The sequence below is a fragment of the Cyrtonyx montezumae genome, unplaced genomic scaffold, assembly GCF_038088225.1.
Source record: "Cyrtonyx montezumae isolate F1298 unplaced genomic scaffold, pur_monq_1.0 scaffold_3, whole genome shotgun sequence".
In the NCBI taxonomy this organism is placed as follows: Eukaryota; Metazoa; Chordata; class Aves; order Galliformes; family Odontophoridae; genus Cyrtonyx; species Cyrtonyx montezumae.
Window position 1 is genome coordinate 42,348,175 of NW_027072034.1, and position 16,113 is coordinate 42,364,287.

Below are 16,113 nucleotides of genomic sequence, written 5' to 3' on the forward strand. Positions count from 1 at the left end.
CTCTTGCCGTAGGCCTGGTTCTGTCAAAGACAGTGGGCATCTGAAGAACAATCCAGGCTGGGGTGAGGTGATCCTGCCCTGTACTTTAAGTTCAAACCAACCTTAGGCATGCTAGAACTTAATGCTGTTGTCCTACAGTAATTAGGGGATTTTTGTAAATGCATCATCCTTGCTCTGAGTTTGATATAGGATGCTACATTACTGCTGTACCTACTTATTACAACAGCACTCAGAAACCTCTGAAGTGAGGAAAGAGAAACACAAGGTGAAAAAGTGCACAGAATGTGTGAAGAGTGATGATTAACTGTGGAAGGAGAGAGCTGGCAAATAACAGGTTCATGTGCGCACAATACATTGTTTAAAGCAAAGAATAGGTGAAATTCACCCTGTGCATTTGCTTGCTTTTCCTGCAGCATTTACACTGTCATGGCTGGTGTCCTGGTGGGTATAGCCAGTCACTGAAACCTGTACTTTGAGATCCTGGAGTGAAGATCCTATACTGTATGCTATCAATTCTTGCTGGGGCACTGAGAAAGCTGATGATGTTTAGGGAGAAATTACCAGTAGTTTAAGCACTCTTCTCACTGAAGGACTGTTTGTCTCCAGTTCCAGACCAGTCATGACTTATAAATGTTTGCATAAATCATTGTTCTTTTTGGGAGCACGTAACTCAAAATCAGTAGAGGATATAACCTGGATTCAGTTCTGCCGCTCTTCTCATCTTGCCCTATTGCACTGGTGAGAAATCAGCTGTACATCAACCATACTTGTACTATGGGGATTGAAGCCAACTATTTCATATAATCACCAAATCTCAGTATGACCGAGGTAGGAAGAGACCTCTGGGTCTGCCCAGCCCAACCCTTTGCTCAACAGGGACCATCCAGAGACTGCCTCCTATGAGGACTTCTCGTAGTCCATGACATCTTGGGGCTGAACAGCAGCACCCAGACTGACCAGCTATGTGTGCATCCCTGCCTGGCTCAGAGGGAAATGCCTATGGGATGTTGGCTTTTGTAGGTAACTTATCCATAAATATATAAAATGTATGTAATTATTGGATTTCAAAAGCCCATAGAGGTTGGAATGGATGTCTGGAGATCATCTTGACTTCTGAGAATAATTGTATGAGGTGGCAGTGTGGTCTGTACAGTGTGTTGAAGGGTTTGAGGACAGCTGATCTGTGTTCACCATGTGGATTTAAAAGACTCAATGCTGCACAGGATTTTGCATGGCTTTGGTTAGGATTAGCAGTGTGTTTCCTTTCAGGCCATGCTTGAGACTCTAATGATGGCTGCAGGACACCAGGAAGAATTATTTCTGAATATAGGGTGGTTTCTTTTTATTTTTATTTTTACGTTTTCATTTCTGTTCTGAAGTCCAAGGGTGCATATGCTGATCTATTTGACACTAATTTTGTCACTTGAGTATATACTTGGGCTGAAAAGCAGACCTTAATTTTTCTCTGTAATGTATTTTTTTTTTGTCTAAACAGTGTTGAAGCCATTTTAGTCTTCAGCTGTGTTAAAATATAAAAATAATAATTAAAAATCCATCTACACTTATTGAATGTGATCAAATGAAGCTACAGAGTGCCTGGTGTGAACTTAGCCACTAAGAGGCTCAGCTACTCCTCTGAATAGACTTGGGATCAGTCATAAGAGCTAAAGAATATTGGAATCTCAGTCTGTCTCCTTAACGTCATCTAGAGCACATGTGAACTAGGAGTGGATGAAATAAGGGATTGGGCTTCCCTCGTTGGGAAAATACTAGGGAGATCAGCACATCAGTAGTGCACTCAGAGTAGTCCTGAAGTAGAGAAGGGTTGAGTTGTACAGGTGATCATGGGAGTGAGTGGCATGAAAAGGAGAACGTACAGAATGCTGAGGAATTTCTAAGATATGGAGTAAATGAAGGTTTTGTAGTCATGTAACGTATGCCTTCAAAACTGGGATGGCTGTATGCTCTTCTGTTACTATTGATGAAATTATGAATTATTCAGAAGGAAAAAAGTTCACTTTCTGGAATTATACAGATAGAATTTGATTAAGAAGATGAGTGTAGTTTCCCACCTCAGATTTAGGATGAGGAGCAGAGGATTACAACTGAGTCACCATATGCTACTCAATCTCTGTGTGCAATTTGGTAGCTGTTTCTCTAAATAATTAATTAGATAATGCTCTCCGTTAAGTAATCAGTTTGGAGTTCACTCCAAGAGAACTAACGTGAAATCCATCAAACCAGAGAGGATTTTATTAGGATAACCACGATTAAAGATTCAAACTCTAAATGAAGTATTCTTAATCATGCTATCCAAGTGCAGAGGGAAAAATATTTAGCGTATGGAGAGATCACAAAACACTCCAATTCACATCTTCCACTTAGAAAAATGAATCTGACATGTCTCGTGGAGCGATGAATGACAGCCATGAGAGTAGAAGAGCAAATCAGTCAAAATATTTCCTAAAATTTTTCTCTTCCCCCTCCCCCCCCCCCTTTTGACAACACTGTTTTCTTGAATACAGAATTACGTTAGGTATTTTTCCAGTCATTCTGTAGCATTTATTGTGCGTTAGTTGTAATGTGCAAGAACAAAGTGAAGTCAGCACCTTTGTCTCTGATAAATAGCTTGAAAAATGTAAGTACAGCTGCCTGAGTGCTTTGGACATATAGGAACAGAAAGATGAGCACACTGCACAGCCTTGAATACTGGGATTAATTGGGGTCATCAGATGGCTAGAGTGGAGCCATTTCTATACTACTGTGTCTTGGTAACATTGGACAAGACTCAGGGCTGTCTGAGCAACAGTGAAGAGGTGATTTGATGTGGACAGTTGAGTGTTTTCTGTTCTCCCTGCTTCATGGTGGAAAATACACTTGAGTAATGAGTGCTCCAATGGGGAAGGATGTATATGGATTTCATTACATGCAGCATTGCACCTCACTGTGTGCTATTTAGAAGTCCTGAGATACTTTTTAAATTAATAGTTGATGCTGTCTGGAAATATTTATATATATAAATATTTATATTTATATATAATATTTATATAAATTTATATATATATAGTTTTTCTTGAAGGAATCCCTGGTTTTTGCACTTTCATATAAAGGAAGCATTTGTAAGTAAACATAAGTAATCTTTTCATCTTACATGGAAGAAGAGATAAGAGATAGGAGTTATAAGTGTTCTACTCTGATAATACAAATCCTAAACATGTATCTTGAGGTGTGCAATATCGTTATAGTGCATCAGAAGTAAAATGTGGATGTGGACATATTGTATATCCCATCATCCATACAGTGTGTGTAGAAGTACAGTATGTATAGAAGAATACAACATATTTACTTCCCATACAGTAAGTACTAAAAAAAGCCGTAGTGTAAGCAGTCATGTATGGATGTAATGAGACATGCTGCAGGCCACACAGTTCTTATAGAAATCAGACAGATTTCATTGCTTTATTTGATTAATTTGTCCTTTTTCTACTGAAATTACTAAGTATAGCTAGATTTCTGCAGATCTGGAGGGGTTTTGCAAAGGGAAGCTAACTTAAATCCTTTTTCCAAACAGAACGAAAATCTCAAGCAGCAAAACATAAGAATATGTGCTTTTAATGCAAAACTATCTGAACGATGACAAGCCAAATATTTGAGTATCAAAATAATGAAGTAGAGTTCAATGGGGATTAGAATGATACTGATACTCATTTCTCTGTAAGTGACCTAAAATAATTCTGGAAGAAAACTTAAATACCTACTGAATTCACAGATGGTATTGAGAGATTACAGAGAAAGCAGGGATGGTAGATAGACCAAGAAATAAACCTTATGGTTTAGATTAAAAAAGGAACATTCAAGGACAAGATGCAACTTCAATAACTATCAGGTTCTTTTGTGGATAAAGGGAACATGAATAATGTAAATGCATTAACAGAAATATATAGATTGTGATTTCTTTGTGACATGAGCACTATCATGTAACAGTGCTTCCCATAGTATAACCAGGGGCAAATAGTTCAAACCATTTTTTAACAGCAGGCTTTGGTCTCTCACGCTTTGTACCTGAGGGAGAGTAACTATTTTGTTTCCCTCTGCATAGAGGCTTCAGTGTCTTGTTTTCATTCTCTCTTGGAAATAAAGCAAAACTTTGCATCTGTTGTTCCCAGCTTTGTCAGTGCTTGCGTTTAAAGAAATCAGGTTTGGCTGCTGTTGTGTTTTGCCAATGACTCTTCTGTTACTAATTGCTCTAACAAAATCATCATGCCTGAGAAACTTGTTGACTTTCCCTCCACCAGCATTGTGATGGGTTGGTATGTGACTGAATTAATCTCCATCCCACCCGCATTTGACGCATACTTTCTTGTATACGAGACAGCCTCCTTGTTTTGATTTGGTGCACCTAAAGCAGATTGGGAAAACTGTTGTGTTTAGCTGTATAGGTTTGTCATCCTTGCATAAATAATACTTTGCTGGATGAGCTGGTGGCCTATAATGAGACAACAAAACAGAGCTTCGGCTGTCAATGTGTTCTCTCTGAAGAAGTAGACTAGCAGTTATATAAGGGATTTTTCTTACAAGCAGCTCTTCTTAGCTAATCAGAAGAAGAAAGATGCAATTGGGCTGCAGGGACAGGAGCAGGTGAAGCTTGAGCAAAGTCCTGTGGTCTTTGCAGACGCTGGGCATGTCAAAAAAGTGTAGTGGAAAAACAGAGGCAGTGATTCAGATGTTATTTTTTTCGTGTTTGCTTTTCCATAGATCTCATGTAGTCTTCTGCACTGAATGAATAACACAATATTTTTAGAGAAATCAGTAAAGTTTTATTTGCTCACATGTTCACAGATCCTTCAACCATGAAGCCATGTTAACATTAAACAGTAAAAGATGTATCTGCAAAGGCAGGTATCAGAAACTTGCAAAATATTTTGATGGGAATGCAGAAGAAAGGCTGTGAAGTGGAGCTGCTGATGCTCTGAGATTATGGTCATCGTATCAGGGCTTTACTTGGTAAGGGCATGCATGTCACTGAAGGATGATGTCTTGCTACAGGCCGAAGCTGTGTGTAATTAGATGTGTTCAACTATTAAGTTGGACAGCTAATTAGAAAGGGCTTTTTTTGTTGTTGTTTTAACTGACAAATGGTTGATGCGATGTTGTTGCAAGAATGATTATGTCTCTGTAAATAAATCATCGGTCACCTGCAGGGCAGGGAAGGCACCTCGTGAAGGGGAAGTGAAGCCTAGTGGTTTGGTCTGGAGAGATGGCGTTTTGGCTTTGCTATTCCTCTCAAGTTTGTTGCTGGTCTAAATTAATAGAGAATTGATGTTTCCTAAATGGGAATCATAGAATCACAGAATTGTTTGAGTTGGGAGGGACCTCACAGCCCACCCAGCCCCAACCCCTGCCATGGGCAGGGCTACCCCCACCAGCTCAGGCTGCCCAGGGCTCCATCCAACCTGGCCTTGAGTGCCTCCAGGGATGGGGCACCACAGCTTCTCTGGACAGCTGAGTCAGCACCTCAGTGCCCTCTGGGTAAATAAGTTCTTCCTAACACCTAAACTGAAGTCATGGAATCACAGAATGTTGGAGATTGAAAGGAACACGGAAAGATCATCTAGTTCAATCCCCCTGTTGGAGCAGGAACATGCCAAGTAGGTCACAGTCTCCCCTGTTCTACTTTCAAGCCATTCTACCATGCCCCATCGCTATCTGATTGTTTAAATAGTCGCTTCTCTTCCTGTTTATAAGTTCCCTGCAAGTACTGGAAGGTTGGCAGCATGGTCTCCGTGGAGTCTTCACTTTTCCAAACTAAACAAGGCCTCGGACCTTCTCCATTGAGGAGGTGCTCCAGCCCTCTGATCATCTTCGTGGCCTTCTTCTGGAATTGCTCTCCCTGCTTCCTTCTGGTTCTGGGTGCCCCAGGCCTGGATACAATACCCCAGATGGGGCCTCATGAGGGCTGAGAATGAGGGGACAGTCTCTCCCATCTCCCAGCTTCTACCCCTCTTCTGATACAGCCCAGAATATAGCTGGTCTTCTGGGCTACAAATGCTAGGAAGAGTAGTTTAGCATCTTAAACGTAACATTTTGACCCTTACTCCTCACTCTCTTGCTAGTTCTTCAGGTGCACAGACTTGATAACCAGAGCTTGCCTTGTTTTTGTGCACCTTCACAGAAGCTGGTGGCTACAACCAGGCCTTTGCACTCCTCACCAATGACCCTGCTCATGGATGTGGCTGGCAAAGCTTTTCATCAGCCAGCAAGCAGCATTTGGGGCAGCTATAAGCGCTCAGCTTGTGTGTGTGTTCCGAAAATGACTGCAGCAAGACTTGCTGTTGATCAGTCTTTCAGGAGGTCAGAGCCATAGGCTTTGTGAACTTGCTCATTTTGTCTTGAGCTGCCACGTGGTGAGCCTGGTTCCAGCAAACCACACATAAACATTTGGGAACACACTACATTTTGGAATTTACTCCTTTCCATAAATACACTGTAGAAAAAGTACATTCACTGTCTAGTGGTAGGCAGTATGATTCTTCATTATAACGACTGATCTGAAATACTGTTAAAATCTTCATTTCTTCTCCAGTGGAGGAGATTTGGATTTCTGGGTCTGTTGGTCAGAACAGTTTCATCTCCCTTTTGATCCCACAGTTGTTAATAGACTTCAAAATCACCATTTTGATAAAACAACTGCAATTTTTTCTATTGCAGCTTCATTTTTTATATTTTGCTTTTCTCTGCTGATCATACCAAGTCTGTCTGCGATGATTTAATGAAAGCATCTTAACTTGACAAGACAAAATAATTTCACAATCTATAGGAATCTTCCCATATAACAAAAACAATTCAAATTCTTAGTCTGGGGAGAAAAACCCAAAAACTTATTTCAAGTGAAATAACAGGCTTTTTTCACATATTTAATTCAAGTTTTAAATCACTGACTTAGGAGCTAGCTGAAATGCACAATTATGGAAACTCTGGAAGGTTCCAGTTATTTTACCGAAACTTTGAAATGTGCTTCAAGCTTTCTAAAATGTTTTCTCAACGTATTGGCTTTTTCTTCTAAAATAGCAGTTGGGGGTAGTGAGCAGCAAACTCATAATAAATCTCAGTTAATCTATATTCTTCAGAGACATACTGCAATGCTGCATTCATGCCAACGTGATCATCTCGCCGTAATGACTGCATGGTCTTGTTAGAGGGCTTTCTATTCTTTATTTATTTATTAATTTTGTGAAGGCATTGCCTATCTTTCAGTCTAAATGCATAGCTGTTTTAATTGCTCTTGCTCTAAAAGCTCTATATTTTTAGAGTTACGAAGGCAAGCACCCTGATGTAGAGACACATGCTCCTCTTGTTTCAGAAGAATTATCTCCTTGCCAGAACTTCTTGCAAATATTTCAAGTTATCAGAACGGAAACATGAAAACTTTGTGGAAGAAAATGTGAGCTGAGAATGCAATCTCTCCTTCTTTGACTTCATTTTTCTCTTCTAGCAGAAGAGCTTTCCAGCATGCTTCTAGCATCTCTCATTTGGATTAAGCTCAGCCCCAGATGTCCTGTCCAAATAGCAAGTTGGTGATAATTATCATGCTTGTTAATTACCACCATTTACTGCTCTATAAATTATTGGTCTTCCACTTTCTGTTGTTAAGCATCATTCACTGAAACACAACCTAAAATTTCTTACCTGACGCCTGCAGAGTGCTGAGAGCAAATGTGGAGTCAGCTCAGCAGAAGAATGGTTTACTCATCCACCACAGAACATCATTTAAGATGGCTTTGTCCTCTTTGTAGGAGAAATCTGGGAGGGAGGGAAAATAGTCAAATGTTTCAGATTGTGGCAGCATCTGAAAGCTCACGTTCACAGAGGTATTTCTCTTTACTCTAGAAATTTCAGTGAGTATCTTTGTTTTATGTGCCATGTGATTTCCAGCCCTGCTAAAGCATTCTAATCATGGAGTATTTTTGTATTTCTGGTTCTGAACTCCAAAGGTGAAGTCTCCAAGAGGCATCAGATAAGTGAAAGAGAAGTAATTTTATCTTTGAAAAAGCATTTCTTTCTAAGTTCAAGTATTTTCAAGCTTCATTTTCAGTTTCAAGTTCTACATCTGGGGCTTATAATGCTTGCTTGGTATCACAAATAGGTGGAGTGAGTCAGCTGAATAAGCTAGGGCTATTTTAGATGCCACTGCAGGAATGTTCCTAGAACAATAGCATGAATACACTGTTGTGTGCCATTTATTTATTTATTTTTTTAGTTGGGTGTTTTGATTTGAGACAAATCTGGAGATTGCAGATGAGTGGTCCGAATTTGTAAAGAAATTAAATGGGACACAATTCACTATTTGTTCTTCTTCAGTGACACTCCAGCTTGGGCCCTGCAAATGCAAGCATTATAAGCAGTGATTTACAGTTAGTTGGCGAAGACTGGCCAGAAGAATAAGCACCCTGACACCTGTGAGCTTCATCTTTCAGTATCAGTGGACAGTGCTTTAAGAATGCAAGATATTCAAGGAAAGAAAATAAGTATTTGAAAAACAGAGATAGATTGGTCTGCTCAGCGAAAAGTCAGAATAAATAAAAACCCCTACTGGGAGGGAAGAAGGGAGAAGCCACTCAGTGCCCTCGCCCTTTCTTTGAGTACCGAGGGCAGTGAGTTTAGAAGTGACCTTTCTTCTTCTAAAAAAATTGCCTTGTATTAAATTAATGTGGTGTTTTTTGTTTTATTTTTGTTCATTGTTTTGTTTTCTCTGAAGGTGTTGCAGAGGGACTTCCAAACAAAGCTCTTGTCTTCTGATCTCTGGACTTCTGCATGTGCATGCTTGGCATGCACGAGTTTATGTAAAATGAAATGAAGCGTTGGCTCAAGTTTAACTCAGCTGCAGGAAAGACAGTTATATTAGTAAGTTAAATTAAGCTAATGTGTGCACTCTGACATGTCTCAAGGCAAGAGAAGCTCTTTGTTTTAGACATATTTACATAACCTACTGTGCCTTTTGCATCTTGTCATTCTTTCTTATTTATAAGTTTTCTGTACCTGAGAACATAAGACTGGAAAACAAAAACTAGAAAGTTTTTCACCACTACATTAAACTACAACCTCTGATTTTTAGATGAAGAGGGTGGCTTTTTTGGTTTTGCTTTGTAGTCTGCTTAAATCTTTATCATATTTCCAAAGCTTACGAAAAAGAAAACAAGAAGAATTTCATCTGAGTCAGTTGTTGACGTGTGCTCTGCCATCTACCCCATTTTGCATTACGGCAGTGCAGATCTAGAGATCTAATGCACCCATGTCACATGTCTTCTTACAGCTGGGTCACAGCATGAGCTAGATGCATTTACAACTCAGCAATGGGGTGAAAATCCAACCTCTGGCAATGTGAACTCTCCAGCAGTTTTCACTGTCAGCGCAGCCTGTGAAAGTGATAATGTAAAAGTGGAAAAATTTCCAGCCTGTGCTCAGTAGTGGCAGTTGCAGAAGCTTAGGTTTTGCTTTTAGATCTTGAGGTGAAGAAACTCACTACCAAAATGCAGCTGAGCTGGGATAGGCAAGTGATTATTTTAAGCACCTTGGAAAAGCAAAAAATATCTGCAAATAGAAATGCATTTCTGGAGGACAGGCAGGTTATACTGGCTGGCCTCTCCAGGCAAGAACGATGGCAAATAGCTCATGAGTTATGGTTGGAAATATTAAGCATAAAATGTTACTGGCAGAGTTGTGACAGCAACCATTTTGCAACTTTCATTGTGAAAGGTTCCCAGCAGCTTTTCCTCTCCTCCATCAGTAAGTGAATAGGTGGGTCCTTACACTTCCCAAATACATTTGTTTATTAAAAATGTTTGATTTCTTGGATCTAATTTAAACTGGCATGTGTGCTACCATAACTGTGAGATGAGTAACCCCCATCTTCCTAATGCTTGCTTGTGTTTTGAGAGTGATACAAGGTCAACCCCAGGGCTCAAGCAGGTTGGCAATACAGCCTCAGTTGATCATAAAGTGGGTACCACCTTCACAAATCTTATATGAGAAAAATTAAGGGGTCAAGATATTTGGGAATATAAAGAACTTCTCACTAATGCTGATGGGATTCCCATCACTCTTAAGGTGGGCACAGGCCCATTAAAAAGGAATGACACCCAACCCTATTCACAGTGAAGGCTGTAAATGATAGGAGGTACTAATTTCTGGGAGGTGATGAGGCGAACCTCCAAAAAACTGAAGACTGAAGGGAAACACAGTGTGAGTGGGAAGCCATCGAATATTTACTGCCAGAGAAGCAGTAGGAGAAAAAGTTATCAGTGACAAAATCTAATGGAAGTAATTGCATTGATAAGAGACAAATCTTTTCCCCAGCCCTTACAGAAGGTCTGTAATAGCTTATTAAAGTAGCAAGAAATATGCAAGAATAGATTTCTAGAAACAACAAAAGAATCATGTTTTGACTTCAGAACAATGGCACACGATGGGGTAAAATATTCTGCTTTAGTAAGTGTCTTTAAAAAAAAAAAAAAGAAGTTAATTTACACCATTTTTAAAAGCAGCAACTGGCTCTTCATGTTTGTTTCAGAATATCTAAATGAGAGACCTGCACTGGCCCATGCGTCAGAAGTGCTGAGTCCCTTTTTTTAAATAAAGATCAGTCCTACATGAAGGATATTGGCATGCTCATCCAAAAATAAAGATTCTCAAAGTTACAACTCACCTTCCAAAATGTAAGTCTACATTTACAAAGGAGCTCTGAAACCATCCTGAAAATGATAGAGATGGTATGTACACTGTGCTCCACTGTGGCAGGGCTGAGACCTGCAGAGTGAGTGCAAGTGCGAAGCTTCAGTTTAGATGAATGAAGTACTTAAGTACAACAATGCCTACAACAATAATGTTATCTCAGAATGATAGCTAATGCTTACGGTACAATTTTTATGAAATATATGAATCATCTGTCTTTTGGGGAACCTGTTGTAGCTTCTTCGGTTTCTGTGCTAATATAACAATTTAATTTCTGTTTCTTCCCCATCCTCTGGAGAACAAAATAGTAGGAAACACCAACATTTAATAACCTGGCCTTGAGAAGGCAGTGTATGCCTTCAGAAGCATACAGATAGGCTGGGAGCGTGTGGAGTTCTGGAGGGAAGAACGGTGTGTTCCTCCGAGCCTGCGGGTGCCCATGAGAAGTGGTGTCATGGGGCAGAGCTGCAGGGAGCTTGTGTATGGCAGGGCTGGCAGCAGGTCGTTCTGGACCAGCAGCTTCCCCAGCAGTAGTTGCTGCTGAGATTAGTCACACAGCTTCCTTGCTCCATCCTTTGGAAAGATCCTTGGAATGCATTCTGGCTATCAGGAGAAACAAATGTTTGGATGTGATGCTTGCCTGGTGTACAGCAATCTGGGCAGAGTGGATACCTTCAGATTGCTACGGTTCAGCTCACAATTGGTTTTATTTGGAGGCAGGATTAGGGTCACCAAGACAGTTTCTTGGCCCGCTTCTCGTTCACACTGTGAGTTCTCCCTGAAAACCACACAGGCGTTTCTGGGGATGCCTCATTTTGTCTGGACAGGGGGCCTCTGGGCTGTCCGTATCATTTGACTGAGTTTTGTGAAGGATCTTTCTGTGTTCATGTCTGCATTTCTCTTCTGGATGGCTGGAAATAGGCCATATGGTCACTTGGAGATTAAAACCCTTTTAAAAAACTATGACTGCTTGTTTCCTGGGGACACTGTAATAAGTCATGCTATGTTTTCTTTTTATGAAACACATTTTCTAATGCCTCGTGCTTTGTTCAGACTGAACAAGGAAAACTTATCAATTATTTTAATTTCCTGCTTCTCGTGCACCAGCATAACATTTAGCAAAGTATAACAAGTGTTGGCATTATCCAGGAACACTTGGCAATCACAACAGCACTGAAATCTCAGCAATCTTTTCCCCGAGGAAAAGAAAAGAATAAATTTAAAATCAAATGAAGTGCATTGGTGCGAAGCATAAGTGCGGGCAAAAACGAGTGGATAGAGCTCAACACAGTGTAACTTTCTGTAGCGAGAACTAAGTCAGATTTTAGGAAATTCTGAATGTAATCTGGGCATTTAGGGTGTGACCCAAAAGCCTGTGGGGTCTATATGGTTCTCCTGTTGTCCTCAGGGGCTGCAGATGAGTTAGCCAGTGCTTTGTTCTGTTTCATTCTACGCTGCGTGGAGAACATATGGATGGCAAGGAGATTAGTTATATTCAGTCTGAGACTTTAATTGCTGCGTTTCTCTGTTTTCTGGTTGGACTAATTGGAAAGCACAGCCTCTTTCTGTTGAGCACTGCTTATAGTGTGACCGTAACGATGTTCTCAAAGCACGCAATCGAGACCGTCTCTGCCATTTCACTGCGTTTTTAGAGCAGACTTCATTTCACGTTGGCGAGGAGATGCGGTGTTCCTAACATCGGTGCTCAAATCCCTTATGCTGTCAAAAGTGAAAAATAATCCCTTTCCTATGCCTTCTGCCACATACACAGATGTACATACAAACCCTGGGGCAAAATCCTGAACATACTGAAATCCAGCAGGGCTGCTAAGGTGGGAATGGGACAGCATAGATATTTGATTTGCATCTCCCATATGAGCAGGGTGGAGGAAATGTCTAACCTCCACACAGGGGCAGGATTTATTGTAAGAAGAAAGAAGAGAGGGAAGTTACAAACACAGCTTGTATTTTGGTGTTTATCCTGATGAATAAAGAATAGCATTAGCTAGATATTGCCAAAATTACCAAGGGTGGGTGCTCTCTTTTTGTTTTGATATATTTTTCTTATTTCCTCAAACTGAAGCTCTATTAGCTTTTCTCATAAATAACACCTTTTTTTTTTTTTTTTAATGCTCAAAGCTTCCAAGTGAGGCACAGCTCATTACAGAATTCCAAGAATGATAATCGTTACACTGGTCAGGATTTGAGGTACTGGACACTTAGATCATAAAGCTGATTCTTTCCCAACCATTGTCCCATGGCAAAAAGAGGTGTTTATCCAATTATTACTTCTTCAAAATGCAGTACGTGCATACTGTGGATCAATTTCACACACTTCCTACAAGAGTAGATAACACGATTAGCTCAAGTTTAAAAAGTGAGTCAGCAAGGAGTGTTGTTATCTGTTGGGGATCTCATCAGAGTATTTAATCTATAGAGCTATCACAGGCAAGATTCCCATCCTGAATTGTTGGCAGGACTGTATTTGTAGGAAGATGACAGAAAAGGACACGGTCGACTTAAAGGAAACTTCAGAATCCATCAGTTGAATCTTTTCATAAAGAAAAACTGGTAGCCTACCTCCTGCCAGCTACTTACTAAAAATATTCAGCGTTGTTTATTAAAATGCAATCATGAAGTATTGCCTTCTGCTCCATGCCTCCACACTAATAAGCAAGATATTTAGTAAATCAACCGCTTCCAACCAACGGGAGCCAGCTAATGAATATGAAACCCCTTTTGCTGCATTATGAAGGATTATCCAAGACAGTGAATGTATCCAGAGAACAATAGAACATAGCTGTTTCTATCAGCATTTCATTTGCACAGGCACGGTTGGCAATTATTTAGGAATTGTTGATGTTTTAGAAACTTATTTGTAGCATGGCATACTGAATATTGCAATTTTTTAAAAAAGTGTCTGACTTATTTTGCTGTGTGCTTTAGAACAGAATACATTCTTTATGACAAGGCTAATGCCTTCTTCAGAAACGTCTGGGTAGACCAAGGGTGCATAAGAAAGTGAAAGATGATCCTAATGAGACCGTGAGATTGTCAGAGCAGTGAAATCTGGTCCGTGTTTCCATTTGCTCTTTTTTATCATGTAAACTTTCAAACCTCAGCTTTATGATTTTCCTTAGTGCAGTACTTAACAAAAGCAGATTCTCATCCAGGTCTTTAAGCTATAGGCTTAAACTGGGAACTGGGTCTGTTTAGTCTGGAGAAGAGGTGTTCAAGGGAGACCTACGACTGCCTGAAGGGAGGGTATGGTAAGATGGGAATTGTCTTCTGTGTAACTAGCGATGGGACTAGAAGGAATGGCCTCAAATTTCACCAGGGGAGATTCAGGTTGAATGTTAGGAAATCTTCTCCAAGAGAGTGTTCAGGTGCTGGAATGAGCTCCCCAGAGAGGTGGTGGAGTCACTGTCCCGTTCTAGAAACGTTTAGATGTTGTATGGAGGGACATGGTTTAGTAGGAAATATTGGTGATAGGTGGAAGGTTGGACTGGATGATGTTGGAGGTCTTTTCCAACCTTGGTGATTCTATCATTCTATGAAAAGTCAGGAACTGTGTGTGTGGAGCCAAGAGCTGGACTCCGTAGCCCTTGTGGGTCCCTTCCATCTTGGGATATTCTGTGATTCTGTTCTACGGAAAGGAAAGGTTGCTCTTTGCTCCAAGCTTGGTGTATCCACTCTAGAGCAGCTGTTACTTAGCAGCTTTTGTCTCAGGTTAGTTCAGTCCCAGACATTTCATATGCTTGAAGATGAAACTGGTACCCTTGTTCAGCCAATTCAGCATCAAAAAGCAAGAGAATCTACATGTTTGAAAAGCGGGGAGAGGGCATGGTTAGGAGATACATATGCCATCTGAGTGGTAAAAGAACAAATTTGTTGCTTTCAGATGTGGATCATCGGCATGCATATGCAGTACAGTCACAGACACTACTGTCATGTGGTAGGCACGCGTTTAACAGTAACACACTCTCCAGATAAAATCTAGAACATAAGATATCAAGAAGAACATAGTAACCAGCTGCTGCATTGGGGTCAGGTGAGGTCAGGGATGAGCATCAGCAAGGCAGGAAGCAACATGGATCTGTAGGTCCCTTGGTCTTCCATGGTGTGGGATGTGGATGGCAACTACCCACCAATCTCACAAAGTGACCAACCACAGGAAAGGGCAAAATCTTCTTAGAAGGACTCTCTGCCTGCCTTTCCCCACCCATATGACATTGTTGCAAGGGCCGTTCTGAATATGGCAGAGGACTTGGCAAGGAATTCCCTACAAATATTTTGCAGGAGACTCTTGGATGGATTGTGCAGAAAGAAACTCTTATTGAACCAGCCCACAGGTTTCCCAGGAGCTCCTGTCTAACTTGCACCTGAATCCAACAATCACAAAAAGAAGGCTTCAGCAACAGTTTGGATCGGAAGGGTTATGAAGCTTACAATACTATGTAAGCGAAAATTCAAGGAAGTATCTATAAGTGTCAGCCTCCTCTCTATCTTCCTCCACAGGAGGAGCTGCCTTATTCATGTGGCTGATATGAGAACATAACTGATCTCAGTATATTACCTTCTGTCTGAACTAGAATTCCAGATTTTTCTTTTCCTGCATGTTCACTCTTCAGCTAAAGTTGCTGTGCAGGGCAGTAGTACCATTATTCTTATATACTCTTTCTCAATTATTAGTTTTCATAGATGGTGGCTCTATACAACTGTTGCATCTGAGTCAGTCACTCCATGGTAATGCTTGAGGATGAGGTATGTTAACGCACAGAATGGCAAGTTGGATAAATGGTTCAGATGTAGGGAGTGTTAGGCAGCCAACTCAGATACACAGATTTATGTTCTAAGATCTGAAGTTAAGTGAGATGAAAACTATTCTCCATTTGCTGTGGCCATGGTTACCTCATTGTTTTTTACTGTCCCTTGCTGCGTATATTCCTGCTGCTTCTTCTCCCCTTTCCATGTATCTGCTACCTAGTCAGTTGCTTGTCTCTCTTGCACTTTGTAATTTATAGAGCAGAGAAACTTGCATTCCAGTTTTTGCACTGTGCCAAACACAGTGGGACATTGGCCTACAAGCTTCTCCAATACAAATTACTGTAATGAGCCTCATTAACAGCACCTTCCCATCAGAAGGATACTCGAACACATTTGTAAAAGTAGGGATATGGTTATGCTCCACTGAAGACAATGTTACCCAAGTATGTGCTTAGGCTGTAGTACATGTTTTTTTACCTAGTCACGGATTGTAACTTACTTGTCTGAAACAGTTGGTGTGAAACTGTGCATCAGCCCTGTGATTGCATGTTGCAATCAGAAAAATTACTGTCTGACTGCTATTGATGTTTCCTTGGCACTTCATCACTGCAGTGTGAT